The following is a 16,541-nucleotide window of genomic DNA, read 5'->3' on the forward strand; positions in this document are numbered from 1 at the left end:
TTACGAGCTGATCTCATTAACCCGCTCCACGCTGGAGCCATTTGTCACCCGCAATCACATTCCCGGCTCCGCTCCCAGCAGACTGCAGGCGGCCTATGGCAGTTAATTGCTGTCATTATCAGACGTCTGCTGTGCGGGGTTAACCCTTGCGGCGCGCCCCGGGACCACACAGGCACAATAGAAGCCCCTTCCCCCCGAGAACAATGGCCATTAGGTGCGGAGTGCGTGGGTTTTATAGATGAGCCCCGCGCTCCCCGCACGTCTATAAATCACAGGCTGCGCCTGATAGATGACATGTCAGCGCGGCGGTGATCGTGCGGCTCCGGCGCGGCTGCGAGGAGAGAGCACGTAGTGTGCGGGGGAGGGGGCGCCCAGCGCGGCTGCCTAATCCCAAAAGCAGTTGTTCTTCCAGATCAAGCCAGGCGCGCACATCTCCGGGGATTATCAGCCTCGCCACCGAGAAATCCCCGCGTCCGGTGAGCGCGGCATTAGCGCTCCGTGTACACAGCTGTCTCCGCTCTAATCAAGAGGAGCGGCGCCATGCAGAGCTCTGCGCGGGGAGATCAATCGTCTGAGCCGCCGGGGGAAGCGCTCATCTCCTGACAGTCGGCCCGCCGGGGCCACCCGGAGAACGGCCGGGGAGTGCGACAGGAAAGTGCCCCACAGCAGCCATATACAGGGGGCAGCCTCCACATGTCCTAGGCACCGTACACAGGGGGGCAGCCTCCACATGTCCTGGGCACCGTACACAGGGGGGCAGCCTCCACATGTCCTGGGCACCGTACACAGGGGGGCAGCCTCCACATGTCCTGGGCACCGTACACAGGGGGGCAGCCTCCACATGTCCTGGGCACCGTACACAGGGGGGCAGCCTCCACATGTCCTGGGCACCGTACACAGGGGGGCAGCCTCCACATGTCCTGGGCACCGTACACAGGGGGGCAGCCTCCACATGTCCTGGGCACCTTACACAGGGGCAGCCTCTACATGTCCTAGGCACCTTACACAGGGGCAGCCTCTACATGTCCTAGGCACCTTACACAGGGGCAGCCTCCACATGTCCTAGGCACCATACACAGGGGCAGCCTCTACATGTCCTAGGCACCATACACAGGGGCAGCCTCTACATGTCCTAGGCACCATACACAGGGGCAGCCTCCACATGTCCTAGGCACCATACACAGCCTCATTTCTCGGCCTTTGATCGGCGCATCCTCGGCAGTCCTAGACAGTCAGAAATCCGCCTAAAATCAGTCCATCTCCGATAGTAAATGACCCCCTCTGTGCCTAATGTCCTTCCTTGGTGCGGGCAGGGCTCAGACTTTATGATTGAAGACAAGAGAAATCGGCACCAAATACCACAGCAGGAAGCTCCATGTGAATATGGACATAGACCCTGAGCTGGTGTCTGCAGCAGGAAACATGGACACGCACTCCATAAGACCCGCGTCATCTGCCAGATCCAGAGTGATAACTATGTACAGTGTGTACACCACACCCGCGATGTGCCGGTCTACCCCCGCACAGCAGAGCCGCCATGTGCCGGAGCAGCAGAGGTGGCAGGAACAAGCTGCGTTTTATTAACAGGATTATCGCGGCGCATGATTTATTCCAGGGCTGGAGTGTAATTGCTCCGGGGGGAGGGCGCGCTGCTAAATGCCGGGTTAATAAGCAGAGGAGGGGGCTGCACACCACCGGCTCCACCGGACGTGGAATCAGCCGGTCACGGGCGGCCGCCATTGTGCACTCGGCCGAGCACACCGCGTCCCCACTGACGAGTTCAGTACACAAAGGTCACCAGAAACCGCATGGGACAAAGCGCAAGGGGAGGGGGATCCGGGAACTTTCCTATGAATCCTAAAGACAAATGTCATCCTCCATACATATGGTAGGGGGAGAAAACCTCCACTTACAAGGAGATAGTCTGTATTCAGACAATGCAGTTGCATCCAACCACATGCGTTTCTGCTGTGTTTTTTTTTACATAGCTTTTTTTGTACCAGTAAAAGACATATTTAGCAAGATGTACGTATAAAAACATAAACCACACTGAAACCGTAGTAAGAAAGCATGCAGGTTCATGATGCCACACGTGGCAAAACCGCACCATCTACATCCACATGCTGTGTAAAGTGACTTGCGATGCGGATTGGATTCTGTGGGGTAAAATCCCCAGGCACAGCTGTGGCTAAAAACCGCATGTAATACCTGTGCTTTTTGCAGCGGTGGATGTTTGGGCGCAGGGACTTTTCCGCTGTATTTTACGTCTCGTGCGGACGTACCCCAAAATGTTACGCCACCATAGCGGAGTCTGTACAACGCTGCATCCAGACTGTGGGCACAGGCTCGGTGCCCGGGAGATCTGTGCGACCGATACATCACAGGGGGTTCTAATGGCTCCGCCGAGACGGATTCTTAGAAATAACACCCATGGCAGTCAGCATCTAGTGAAGACGCATCTCTAATCCGGTACAGTGCAGTGTGAATGAGCCCCATTGCCAGTAATCCCGCAAAAAAACAAAAACACACCACCTTCCTCTATTGAAACAGCAATATATTATATATATATATATATATATATATATATATATATATATATATATATATATATATATTTTCACACAGGCCGGTTGTGTAATGCGAGGAGGCTTTACTGCGCCTTATTAGAAATAATGAGCCGCTGTCTAATCAGCTCAGACCGTCTCCAATGCCAGGACAGTGGGCACACACATGGCGGCACACAGCCTCCTGCTTCCCCCCTGCTGTGCCGAGACGCGATCCGAGAATTAAACAGGCTCCTATTATTATTTTACAGCCTCCACTGTGACTTTCCTCGCAGCTGTAGGCGAGCTGGAACGCCGGCTTCACCCTTTATGCTCTGGAACGAGGCCGGGAAAGCCTGGGACGTGTAGTGCCAGACGTCCTGGAAGGCTAACGAAGAGTTAATGGCTGGAGGACACATGACAGGAGACAGTTATCTCGCCGTGCTGGGCGCAGTGTAGGGGGAAACAGCTGCTTCCACACAATGATCGCATTTCTTACGAGCGCGAGGCACTTGAGCCAAACTATGCGCTGACTTGCTCCAGCAGGTTTAGTGTTTATGTGTCTCACTACATCACACGGCCCGACAGAGCGCTAATCTCTGCCAGGACTGCGCGCCGCTCCGCTCCCCGGCGTTTATAGCGGGTTACATCATGCGCTCCGGGGGAAAGCGCGCCAAGTGAGGGAACTGCGCCGCTGACGGCTCCAGAGGGAAGGGAGGCGGGGGCGCCTGTCATCTTCAGTCACTGCCCGGACACCAAGGGTCCCACCAGAGACACGGGATGGCTGCCACGGGACTGTGCACCGGGCAATACCCTCCCAGGCCAATAGTCCGACATGAACGGGCCTCCTCCGTTTTCTCGTAGATTTCTTACTACATCAAAGCCATTTTTGCATGGCACCCTGAGTGAATTTCTTAAAATTCAATTCGGGTCCGATTCAGGTCTGAATTATTTCTACCCAAATCAAGAGCTTTGCCTAAAAAAAGGCATCACACAAAATTTGGGTTCGGTAGAATCAGAACTTTTTTTTAAAAGAAAATTTGCAGTGCAATCTCCAGTATCAAACATACGCCTCATGCAGACGAACGCATTTAGTTTCCGTTCCGTTTTTTTACGGATAGGATGCGGACTCAATTCATTTCAATGGGTTCGCAAAAAAATGCGGACAGCACACCGTGTGATATCCACATCCGTATGTCTGTTCTGTAGAAAAAAAACAGAACATGTCCTATTCTTGTCCGTTTTAGGCAGTTACAATGGATCCGCAAAAAAAACAAAACTGATGGCACTTTTTTTTTTGGCGGATCCACAATTTGTGAACCGCAGAACACAGACTGCCGTGTATGTAGCCATATTCCTGCAAAAGGTCACACAGAATTGTGCCATGTTGCCTGCCCAACAGGAAAACTACTGCAATATAAAAAGAAAACGCAGCTGTATCGGCCCGTGCGGTAATAGTACATATAATCCGTCAGTCCGCCTGGTATTTCCTGGAGCGGCACAAGCGTTATTATCGCTATTAATCACGCCGAGAGCTGCCGCTGCCGCACGTAGGACACGTTCTTACATTGCGGTAATATGCGTCTGGTGGTGACAAGTTTACCTCACGGGCAGCGCTCCATAAGTCTGCCAGGTCTAGTTTACTGCCGTCTGTGAGCCATAACTCATAGACCTGTGCCACCGAGTCCGGAATCCTGGCAGACAAAGACGCGGTTACTAATAACGGAGCGGCGGCTTGTACTCCGGGATTCCAGCCCGAGCCGGCTGTAATTGACAAGTGCCTGAGTCAACTCCTGCCTTTGTAGCGCCCCCTCCCCTCGGGCTAACTCATTATCATGAATCCCTATCCGACTGATCAGTGTTTGTTTAGTGCCGGGCCGCTTCCTGTGACTGAATGGGAGGGAGGAAAGACGGAATGTGCCATCCACATCGGATGCCAGTGCGGGGCCCCGTCCGCGAAGGGTTAAGTGCGCAGTGAGACGGTAACGCACGGCTGGAGCCCTCTCGCTGCGCATTAGAGCTGTCACTTCCCAGCCCGCAGTGCTTTATTGCGCTTATGAAATGGCCCATCTCGCCTAATTGCTTCCATATTCATATCTCCAGTCAGACGGCCGTGCGGCTCACGTCTGGTCTGCGCACTGTTCCGGGAAATGACAGGACCGCGGGCGCAACCGGGACTTTCCCCGCCGGCGACAGGCGACATCCAGCCCGTCATAAAACGCAGCAATTAGTGCTTTACGACCGCCCAGGCTCCGCACAAAACCCGCAGCGACTTCTGGACAGGAGTCGCGTCATGTGTCCTCCGGTCCAGGAGTTCAAAAGTGCAACAAACGCGTCAGGGAAAATAGAAATAAACAATGCCGCACCGCACAGGGGAGCTGGCGCTCGTTAACCCCGTCATTACCAGCCCTAACCTGCCGGAAGAGAAGTCGGCAGCCAGAAGGCGGCTGAACAAACAAGCGGCTGCCAGGAGTCCTTAGGTGATCGCAAGAGAGCGAGACTTAACTCCTTCTAATCCCGACACATCCCGCTCCCCGGGAGACGCGATTGATACGGCGTGCTTTCCCGGGAGCAGCCGCTTAACCCCTCATCTCCCGCACTGCCAATCAGCGGCAACGCAACCATTACTCCTGGTTAATAATTCAGCTCTGCCCGCACACAAGATTAATCATCTGCGCTGCGGGAGGCTCCGCCACCGACCGGGGGGTCACAGCACCACCCGGGCTGCTGTATCAGCGGGGTCCTCAGCTGTCCACGGCCGGACAAAGTGACTGCGCCAAGCGCAAATACCTAACCACGGCAGCGGAGCCGGGCGTAACTAGCACCAGCTCACCAAACCAGAACGATCGCACTCTTCCACACCATGGCACACAAGGTGAAATAGACGCGTCCGCACACACAGGGTCAGACACTCCGGGACTTTCCCGATGTCCCCCTCAGTGACAACCTGCACACAGCGCAGTCATTCAGATCGCTGACACAAAAGGCAACTTCCTAGAGACGACCGATCCCCACAAAGAGTGCCTGCGGTCCCGACACCCCGATATGTGACCGATCCCCATATAGAGTGCCTGCGGTCCCGACACTCCGATCCCCATATAGAGAGTGCCTGCGGTTCCTGACACCCCGATATGTGACCGATCCCCATATAGAGTGCCTGCGGTCCCGACACTCCGATCCCCAAATAGAGAGTGCCTGCGGTTCCGACACCCCGATATGTGACCGATCCCCATATAGAGAGTGCCTGCGGTCCCGACACCCCGATCCCCATATAGAGAGTGCCTGCGGTCCCGACACCCCGATCCCCATATAGAGAGTGCCTGCGGCCCCGACCCCCATATAGAGAGTGCCTGCGGTCCGGCGACAAGAGCCCGTACAGACAGGTCTGCTTCCTACCTGGTTCTCCTTCCAGCGAAGCTTCAGGCAGCAGAGGTCCGTGTCCCGCACTGATCCTCCTTGTAGCTCCCGGTGTAAATAAGGCAGTCCAGCCGCAGCATCCTCCCCAGAAATGCGTGTCCTGCTAAATCCCGCGTGTGCCGGAGCGCCGATCCCCGCGCTGCTCTCTCTAGACGCGCAGCGGACGTACTAAAGTTTATTATTGTTATTTGCAGGCTGGTGCGCACAGCGGAGCCGAGGAGAATGATCCGTCCCTCCCCGGGAGGAGGCGGCGCCGGCTGCCTGGCTGGGTGGGGGGTGGGTTAGCGAGGTCAATCTCCGAAGCCCCCAGGAAAGAAGAAAGATGAGCGGTGGGAGGCGGCAGCAGGAGCCGCGCCAGCCCCCCTCCCCCTCTCGCTTCCTCCCTCTCCTCCCCCGGTGTTAGCTGGGGAGCGACGGCGGCTGCGGGGCTGGGGAAGCGGCTCGCTGAGGGGAAGCCCGGCGCACGGAGGGCGCAGCACACGACGAGAATGTGCCACCGCCTGACAACCTCCGTGCCCAGGCTGTTTATTCCGTCAGTAATCCGCTGACACTCCCTAGACAGGCGGCAATTACCCTCCACCCATCCCCCTCGTTCTTCCTGCCCGTCTCCCCATCATGTCCTCATTACACACGCGGAGGGCTGCGCTAATTCTTTCCATCTCTTCCTCCGTGTAATCTCTTCCTGTGGAGCGGTCTCTTTCCTCTCTGCCTTCCTGCCTGTGCCGGACACCTGCACACCACCTATCACCTCCACAGCCCTATAAGTGCCCAAGTACCAATCCCAACCAGCTGGAATTTCCTAAGGTGACTGGTGGCTATCTCCCCCATACCAGAGATGAGAGCGATTACTGGCGTTCTCTGATGTGACAGCCCTGATACATGGCTCTGGGCACCTAGAACCACACTTAAGGGACCACCATATAGTAGCCTGGTCATATGATGGAGCTTCTGCAGTACATGTAATGTCCTTGATGTTGGTTACTCTAATCACCAAAAGCAATGGTGTATCCTACGGGGCTGTCGGGGATGACAAGCGTTTGGCTATCTCGTGTAGTCTCATGAAGCTGAATGGAATGGCAGTGCGCATCTGTGCCCGGTGATTAGCGGAGGCACCAGCAGTCACACATCCCCTTTAATACCCCACATACAGTATCTCACAAAAGTGAGTACACCGCTTACATTTTGGTAAAAATTTTATATCTTTTTATGGGACAACACTGAAGATCTGACACAATGGAACGTAGTCGGTGTACAGCTTGTATATCAGGTGTGCCCTCAAATAACTCAACACACAGCCATTAATGTCTAAACCGATGGCAACAAAAGTGATTGCACCCCTAAGTGACAATGGCCAAATTGTGCCCAAATAGCCATGTTCCCTCCCCAGTGTCATGTGACTCGTTAGTGTTACAAGGTCTCAGGTGTAAATGGGGAGCAGGTGTGTTAAATTTGGTGTTATCGCTCATACTGGTCACTGGAGGTTCAACATGGCACCTCATGGCAAAGAACTCTCTGAGGATCTCAAAAAAAGAATTGTTGCTTTACATAAAGATGGACTAGACTGCAAGAAGATTGCCAACACCCTGAAACTGAGCTGCAGCACGGTGGCCAGGACCAGACAGCGGTTAAACAAGACAGGTTCCTCTCAGAACAGGCCTTGTGCACGTGCTCAGTGTCATATCCAGAGGTTGTCTTTTCAAAATAGTCATATGAGTGCTGCCAGCATTGCTGCAGAGGTTAAAGGGGTGGGGGGCAGCCTGTCAGTGCTCAGACCATACGCCGCACACTTCATCAAATTGGTCTGCGTAGCTGTCGTCCAAGAAGGAAGCCTCTTCCAAAGATGATGCACAAGAAAGCCCACTAACAGTTTGCTGAACACAAGCAGACCAAGGACATGGATTACTGGAACCATGTCCTGTTTGGTTCAGATGGTGTCAAGCATGTGTGGTGGCAACCAGGTGAGGAGTACAAAGATAAGTGTGTCTTGCCTAAAGTCAAGCATGGTGGTGGGAGTGTCATGGTTTGGTGCTGCCGGCTGTGGGCAGCTACAGTTCATTGAGGGAACCATGAATGCCCACATGTACTGTGACATACTGAAGCAAAGCAAGACCCCCCTGCTTAGGAAACTGGGCTGCAGGGAGGTATTCCAACATAATAACGCCCCAAAAACACGTCCGAGACAACCACAAGAAACTGAGGGTAAAGGTGCTGGACTGGCGAAGCATGTCTCCAGACCTAAACCCTATTGAGCATCTGTGGGACATCCTCAAACGGAAGGTGGAGGAGCGCAAGGTCTTTAACATCCACCAGCTCTGTGATGTCATGGAGGAGTGGAAGAGGATTCCAGTGGCAACCTGTGAAGCTCTAGTGAACTCCATGGTTAAGGCAGTGCTGGAAAGTAATGGCGGCCACACAAAATATTGACACTTTTGTTGCGAGCAGTTTAGACATTAATGGCTGTGTGTTTAGTTATTTTTAACTGTTATACAAGCTGTACACTGACTACTTTACATTGTATCTAAGTGTCATCTCTTCAGTGTTGTCCCATCAAAAGATATAATAAAATATTTACAAAAATGTGAGGGGTGGACTCCTTTTGTGAGATACTGTACATCAATCTACGGCTGGGACCCCTGCCAATTACTATCAGAGTCCTGAACCTTCACTGCACGACTGCAGAAAGGAGCGGTGGGTGTGCAATGGCGTTTGCCAGGCCCTGTACGCAGCTGTCTCTGTCAGTCCCATAGACTTTGAGGGGAGAGACACGCTGCATGCTAAACCACTGTTCCAGTCAATTGCTGCATGACTGCAGGGGGCTCAGGACTCCTGTACTAATGATCACCTGGATCCTACTGTCCTACAATGGCGTCTATCAGGCTCTGCAAAGGCGTCCAATGTTTTGATGGGAAAAATAGTGCTGCATGCAACGTCATTTCTCCTGGCAAATATGGTGGAATCTGCTATGGAAATTCTGTCTCTGATGTGAACATGGTTGTAACAGGGCACCACTATGCTCTATTCCCAGCCATAGTTTAGATCAGGCCAGAATGGTCACTGGACAACTAAGGATACTTCCACATTAGTGTCTTGGCATTCCGGTTTTGAGATCTGTCAGAGGATCTCTCAAAATCGGGCTAAAACGGTTCCATTTAGGGCCAATGTATTGTGAATGGGAGGATGCATGCCATTCCAGTTTATTCCGTTTTGTGACCAGACACAAAACCACAGATCGAAAAGGATCAAACCGGATCTGTCACTAAAGGCAATGTAAGACAAAGGTGCCGGATCCGTTTTTTTTAAAATCTGGTTTGCTCCATTTCGATTTAACACAACCGCATCCTAACGGAACAGATGCATCCTGATGAGTTAAATCAAACTGAACCGTTTTGAGAACCTCTGCCGGATGTGAAAGTAGTCTGAGGCTAGTTTTACACTAGTGTTTTTAGATCCGGACCCTATAATGGAGGCTGGCGGCGATGCGGTTTCTTCTGGCAATTCCGGAAGGCAGAGAGATCCGGCAGGCTGCTCCTTATCAAAGATGCCTAGGCTACTTTCACACTAGCGTTTTTGCAGGATCCGGCAGGGTTCAGCAAAAACGCTTCCGTTACTGATAATACAACGTCTGCATCCGTCATGAACGGATCCATTGTGTTATCTTTAACATAGCCAAGATGGATCCATCATGAACACTATTGAAAGTCAATGGAGGACAGATCCGTTTTCTTTCGTGTCAGAGAAAACAGATCCATCCCCATTGACTTGCATCGTGGGTCATGCCGGGTCCGTCTTGCTCCGTATCCCAGGATGGAAAGTAAAGCTGCATATATGAGAATGGAACGGAATGCATTCTGGTGCGCTCCGTTCTGTTCAGTTACGTTTTGTCCCCGTTGACAATGAATGGGGACCAAATGGAAGCGTTTCTTTCAGGTATTGAGACCCTTTTACGGATCTCAATACCGGAAAACACTGACGCTAGTGTGAAAGTAGCCTTTAAAGGGGTTTTCCATCCCAGACATTGAAGACATGGCCAGGGGTTATTAATGTCTGCTTGTTGGGGGGGGGGGTTGAATAAACTATCTGACAGCAATATGCAGCGACCCGCCAGCCCCTCCAGCCCCGTCTGCCGCGGTCCAGGCTCATTCTCAGCAGAAGAATTTGCATTCACACGAGCCTTGAACTTCCTCGCTTGGCTCCGAGATTCGTTTGAATGTGAACGCGGAGAAAGCCGTATTTCCCGGACTAGAAGCGCAGCGCCGGGAACACTGGAGAAGAAAGGAGATCCTGCCCCGGCTGCGCGATCTGCGCTGTTCCCTTCCCCAAACATGGGGAAATCATCTGGTGTCCCCGACTGTGGCTGTAATGTTACCAGTACATGTATGGAAGTCCCCGGGGTAAGCGGGCACTGCAGCCGCTATATTGTCAGGGGCCCCACGTATAAGGGCTCTTGTGCTGGGGAAGGTGACGACAAGGCTCAGGGCCCTGTGCAATGGCGGCTATAGCCGTCACCCAGCTTTCCCAGGTGACGGACCACTTTGTCTATGGCAGCCATGACTCTCGTCGGAGCGCAGTTGCGGAATGCGCCTTTTATGTACCGATTTGGCGCCTGTAGAAGCCGCTGATAATGGCTTGCCCTTTGTACCCGAGCCCCCTCCATGGCAGTGCGCTCGCCTTTGTGTGAGCCCCGCTCTCCGCAGACAAGTGCTCGGCGCACGCCTCTCTCGCTCTCCGCTGCCGGCGCCCTCCTTCGCCGCCCTCCTCCCTCTCCAGCTTGGCGGGCCGCCAGTTTCCACTGTCTATGGCCTCAGAGTCCTCACAAGAGCTGCAGGCAGCTAAGCTTCCAACACCTCTCCCTGTTCTGTACATGAGCGCTTCACTCCCGTTAACCCTCTCACACTGAGCTCGCAGCCTGAGGCTCATAACCACCTCGGAGCGCGGCTCCAGCACCATTAAGTGGCTGCTCCCTCCAAGAGCCGCAATGAACGAGCTTCTTATAGCCCAGACCCCGACTCTGGTGCTCCCTGAAATGTAGCTCGGACCTCTCCGTGCCCAGGGGTTCCCAGTTACTGGTCACTAGTCACACTTCTGGCTAATGGGGGGATCCTTCCCGGCTGGATGTTTAGAGAGCCACTGTGGAGGCACAGCTATGACCCCCCAATATCATGTGTATTATGGTGGCTGAGACCCCAGTGGCAGGTATTCACACCGCCTCTCCACCGACAGATACTAATGGTCACCTAGGACGCCTGTGATTCTGGCATTATTGATGGCAAGAGGAGCTCGGCTATAGAAAGTATGACTGGAGTTCATGACCTAAGTGTGAACACAGTCTTATCTGCCAGCTATATCCCCCACCTCCCCTAGAGAGAGGCTCCCCCACAGAGGTTCATTGTTTGCCAGCAGCAGACCCCATTTATACCGGACGGCTGGCCGCGGGGATGTGCTGCATATAAAATGCGATCCTGACAGATGAGTCTTTTGCTCGTATCGGTGGCACACTTAAATGGACAATTATAGGGAACAATTGTTTGTAGGAATGCTCAGCCCCCATATGTGCCCTGATCCTTGGCTGGTGTAGAAGGGCCCTTAAGTGTGCATAGGTATTGCCCGAGGGAGAAGAGGAGCTCCTGGGGGGGATTGGTGGGAAATGATGACACTTTAGAATTCAACTTGGCCCATTCTTGTTTCCCCCAAACCTGGGATGTCGGGGTCCAGTTAGGCCGATCCAATACACAATAAGGTGTTAACAGAATTCCCTGACTATTATGTAATGTGTTTGGCCGCCTTTAGCATTTGTATTCAGTGGCACCTGCTGTGTAACAGTGGGGCAGTGCATATCAATCACTGGCCAGGAATGTGGTGGTTAATGGTGGCTAACAGAAAACCACTGTCCTGGCTCTGGACCAGGAGAAAAGGCTTTCAACGCCATTCGGTCAGGGGCAGCCTGAAATAAAGGGAGGACGTTTATAGGGGTTTTCTCGTGTCCATATCTGCCCTGTCAGGACATGTAGAAGTCCATCACTCGGGTCTGCCTTCTATGAGCCAGAACATAAACAGGATTGTGGCTCCTACAGACTTGAGTGATTACATAAACAGCCAAATGTTTGGTCAGAGAAGACCCCCACCCCCCCTGAATCTCTGTGTTGGTGGCGGAACCTGCTGCAATTAACTGCAATGTCTCTGATGGGACAATCCAGAAAGAGGTTTTCTCATCAACATTTATCTTCCACCCACAGATATAATCGCTAGCGGTCTGAACGCCGGAGTGCATGGAGTAAGGCACCGGGCAATGTCTGGCAGTCCCATAGAAGTGAACGTGTACTGCTATTCCATTCCCACAGGGGATCGGTGAGGGTACATAAATTTTGTTAATAGAAAAATCCTGTTAAAGAGTAACCACACACGTTCATTTTTGATATGTCAGAGTGACACTCAGCAGGGGTCTGAGTGATTAGACCCTCACCAATCGGGACTTTCTATTGAGGCAGGCTTCATGTCCATCTTCAGCAGCGAGGAGACGCAGCCCTCAATCAACACTTCTAACTCCTTGTTTTAGTGATCGGCGAGGGTCGCAGCATTAAGCCCCCACCGCCCAAAACCTTTGGTATGTCACTCTGGCATATCAAAAGGTTATGTAAAGTGCACTTTCCCTTTTATAAAGTTCCTGATGCTTCCAATCCCTGCAGGAGCAGGAGGCGGCTTGGTCCCGTGATCGCTGCGGTCAATCACAGGCCTCGGCGCTCACAGTGACTTGAATGCTATATCACAGCAGCGATGTACTGTTCAAGCAGGGTTTTGGTGTCCATCTCCAGAGCGGAATGGAGACTGAACTGTTGCATTCTGAGCGGATCCTTTTCCATTCAGAATGGATTATGGCTAAACTGACCCGTTTTTGACCGCTTGTGAGATCTCTGAACGAATCTTACAAACGGAAAGCCAAAACACGACAGTGAAAGTAGACTAAGTCATCTGACATTGGATCTAATAATTGTCTATGGTGTCACAGTGCGAGAAGCGACTGCAAAATCACAGCTCCAAAATAGTCCTACAACAGCTAGTCGTCATGCACATGTTCTGTGACTTGCTGTCGCGCTGTAGACCTAGCCTAATGTCTGGAGGCACCCTGGATTTATTACAACGGAGTATATGTTTAAAGTGCAGGAGAAGACCTAAACTCATGCAGTGATACACGTACATGTAGCTGACCACATATAATATCACCCGTTTTTCATATTTTACTTGTATCTCATGGTGTATGATATAGTGCATAAAGTAGACTTAAGAGGCAAAGTTTTCTCCTATAAACTGGATAACGCGGAAAGTAATTCCAATGACTTGTGGCGGGTTTGTTCCCTGAATGACCTCGAATTGCTCGCATGGATATTGACATCTAGAGCAGCACTTGTTGGAAGAGGAGGGGGAGCGAGGGGTGGGGCTGTTTTTAGAAACGTCTGTGTAGACGGCTGTTGACCTGCTTTATGCCGCTGCCTGTTTGGAGAGGAGGAGGTTTCAAGGTTCCCTTCTGCCTAGCTCATTCTGCTAGGGAGAGGTGACGAATCCAGGTTTCCTACTGAGCAATAGCTTTTCCCTTGGATTATTGTAGGCTTGTCCAAGCAACCCCTGAGATTTTTATAAGAAGGGGGGTTGACTCACAAAGTCAGTAATTTGTAATACAAATGTCTCGCTTATCCAAACTTTGCAACCCCAGTGTTACGAACAGTAACCAGAAAACCTTTGTGAATCCACCTATGAAATACAGAGATGAATAGGACATGTTCTATTTTTGCGGAGCCACGGAATGGACATACATATGCGGACAGCACACAGTGTGCTGTCACCCTTAGGCTACTTTCACACTAGCGTTTTGGCTTTCCGTTTGGGAGATTCGTTCAGGGCTTTAAAGAGGGGTCCAAAACGGATCAGTTTTGCCCTACTGCATTCTGAATGGAAAAGGACCCGCTCAGAATGCATCAGTTTGTCTCCGTTCAGGCAACATCCGCTCACCCACCCTCCCCATATAGGTTCAATTTGGCTGAACATGCACATTTTCTCAGTTGCTGCCAGACACCTCTGGTGGTGGCTTATCTCCCTTGAGAAGAAATGATGGACATGTTGAAATTCAACATGCCTGATCCTCCTGACATCTACAAAACAAACCTTGGTGAAACATCTAATATACAGATTAGACAGTAGTCCTCTTCTGATGAAATTGGCAAGTTGGCCGACCTTAGTATAGCCATCTTTAGGGAATGTGCATGATATTTTACTTAGAGAGAAACAGCTACCATACACCTCCGCTGCCTTTTAGGCCTCATGCAAATGGCCGTTGTTTTGGTCCGCATCCGAGCTGCCAAAACTTGTGGACCCATTCACTTCAATGGGGTCACAAAAGATGTGGACAGCACTCCGTGTGCTGTCCGCATCCGTTGCTCCGTTCCGTGGACCCGGAAAAAAAATAATAACATGTCCTATTCTTGTCCGCACTTTGCGGACAAGAATAGGCAGTTATATTAAAGGCTGTACGCGCTGTTCTGCAAATTGCGAAATGCACACGGACGCCATCCGTGTTTTGCAGATACGCGGACCGCAAAAAACGGAACGGCCGTGTGCATGAAGCCTTAAGCTGGCCATACACATTAGATGTATGTCAGCAGAACCTGCAGATTTCTACAAGGTAGGCCGATCTTCTAATGTGTATTGGGGGCCTTCCAAATGGTCAGATTGGGTTGGATTTCAACATAACTGACCCTGTTGTTCTCAAAGGAGATAAGTCGCCTGCCAAAGGTGACTGATACAGTTTTTCACCCTGTCAAAACATATACATGCTCTGCCAGTTGGGGGATGGGGATCGATAGCTGGCCAGCAATGATGTCATCTGTATGGCTGACTTGATATTTTAAGAAAACAACAGGATCGAAAGGTGTAAATCCAACTGGAGATAGTGGGGGAGGTATCTGCCAGGCAGTCTTTATAAACCTGCATTTCACAGTTTATCCTATCAAAATAGTCATGCTACACCAGGAAAAAAGTAAAGGGAAAGCGCAGACAGATGAAATGATGACCACCTCACACTGCAGTATTTTCTCCATCCAAAATTCTGGAACACTTGCCGGAATGCTGGATCCAGCATTATTTTCCATTGAACTGCATTAATGCCCAAGTGTTCCGGAAAAAGGGATCCGGTTTTGCGGCTTGCACAGACCTTTAAAAATGTGGAAAAGATACATAGCGAATCTGTTTTTCCGGATGACAATCGGAGAGACGGCTCCGGTATTGCAATGCATTTGTGAGACGGATCCGCATCCGGATCTGTCTACAAATGGTATCTGTTTGCATACAGATTGACGGAACTGCCAGCCGGAATCCAACAACGCAAGTGTGAAAGTACCCTTACCTAGCATTTGCTTTTTATGAGAGAACAATGCAACTTCTGTCTGCATCTCAATAGTAGAAATCAATGACTGCAGGCTGTAGGTCTGGTATCGACATTGGTGCCTTGCCCAGGCATTACAATGAGGTGTGGCCAGACCACCTCTGTCATAAGCTATAGTTCTATAAATTCTTCCAAAATGTGAAGAGCCACGGATGCAGGTGAAATGCTGGCCATGCATTAGGGACTTCAGAATGACTTGGTCATGGTTGGTTTGTGAAGGCTGTCACCTCGACAACAGTGCCATAAGTTAAAACACAAATAGCTCATCAATCTCTGATCTGTGCCTGCTTTGATGGGATCCGTCATTCGAAATGCAGCACCTGCCAATGTCCCAAAAAAGTCTAACATTTCGACAGATATCTGCGCTTGTCACTATGTCAGCAATGGTATAAATTTGACTTTTCACCCTTCCAAAGTCTCCAGCGCATGGCCAGCTTCAGGCACAAGAAAACAGACTGCAGACTGTACAACAGCTGACATGTCAGACAGGCGGCACACTACACCCGACTGCCTGGAGGGCGAGAGATGAAAGGCAGCGGCATCACACCATTCAGCCTGGAGGAGATTCTGGGACAACAGCACAATGCACAGGTCTGAGGGGATTTGTTGTTGTCACCCACTGCATTCTTAAATTGTTGCTATGCGACATCCAAGAATATTCTGCCTAATATTTTATCATCACTATTACAGTCACGGCAAATGACGGTTTTCACTAAAGTTCCCTTTCATTTCTATGGCAGATTATGATGGAATATATATTATTCATTACCTATATATAACACAATGTATTCCACATGACTGAGAATCCATTCACTTCTGCTCCTGTGTCCAGAGGGGCTAACAATCTAGTTACCGTATCTCAATTAGGTCTCATACACACAGCCATATTATGGCTCCCCTCTAAGGCCTCCTGCACACGACCGTATATAATTTGCGATCCACAAAATACGGATACCATCTGTCTTGCATCTGCTTTTTTGGGGACCCACCGACTTCAATCGGTCCATGGTCTGCATTTTGCGGGCAAGTATAGGACATGTTCTTTTTGAAGAAGAGACATATGGTTGCAGAAAGCAAATGGATCATCCGTGTGCTTTCCACATCCATATGTCCGCTCCTCCAAAATATAGGTTATGTGTGCAAAATGCGGA

At 51.2% G+C, this 16,541-nt stretch overlaps 1 protein-coding gene across 6 annotated transcripts in view; it reads right to left on the minus strand.

The window, feature by feature from the left end:
* BCOR (BCL6 corepressor) overlaps nucleotides 1-16,541 on the minus strand; it is a 143,329-nt gene that overhangs the window by 26,633 nt on the left and 100,155 nt on the right. For 4 of the 6 annotated variants that reach the window (XM_044283629.1, XM_044283627.1, XM_044283628.1 and 1 more), the window contains exon 1: nucleotides 5,940-6,468. The exons of 1 other annotated variant lie outside the window; for it this stretch is intronic. The gene's annotated coding sequence lies outside the window, so the exon portion shown is untranslated. Of the gene's footprint in view, nucleotides 1-4; nucleotides 2,481-5,939; nucleotides 6,469-16,541 lie in introns of those variants that run through there. One more of the 6 variants, XM_044283625.1, reaches the window with a different exon arrangement.

This window comes from Bufo gargarizans, chromosome 3 (genome assembly GCF_014858855.1).
Source record: "Bufo gargarizans isolate SCDJY-AF-19 chromosome 3, ASM1485885v1, whole genome shotgun sequence".
Taxonomy (NCBI): domain Eukaryota; kingdom Metazoa; phylum Chordata; class Amphibia; order Anura; family Bufonidae; genus Bufo; species Bufo gargarizans.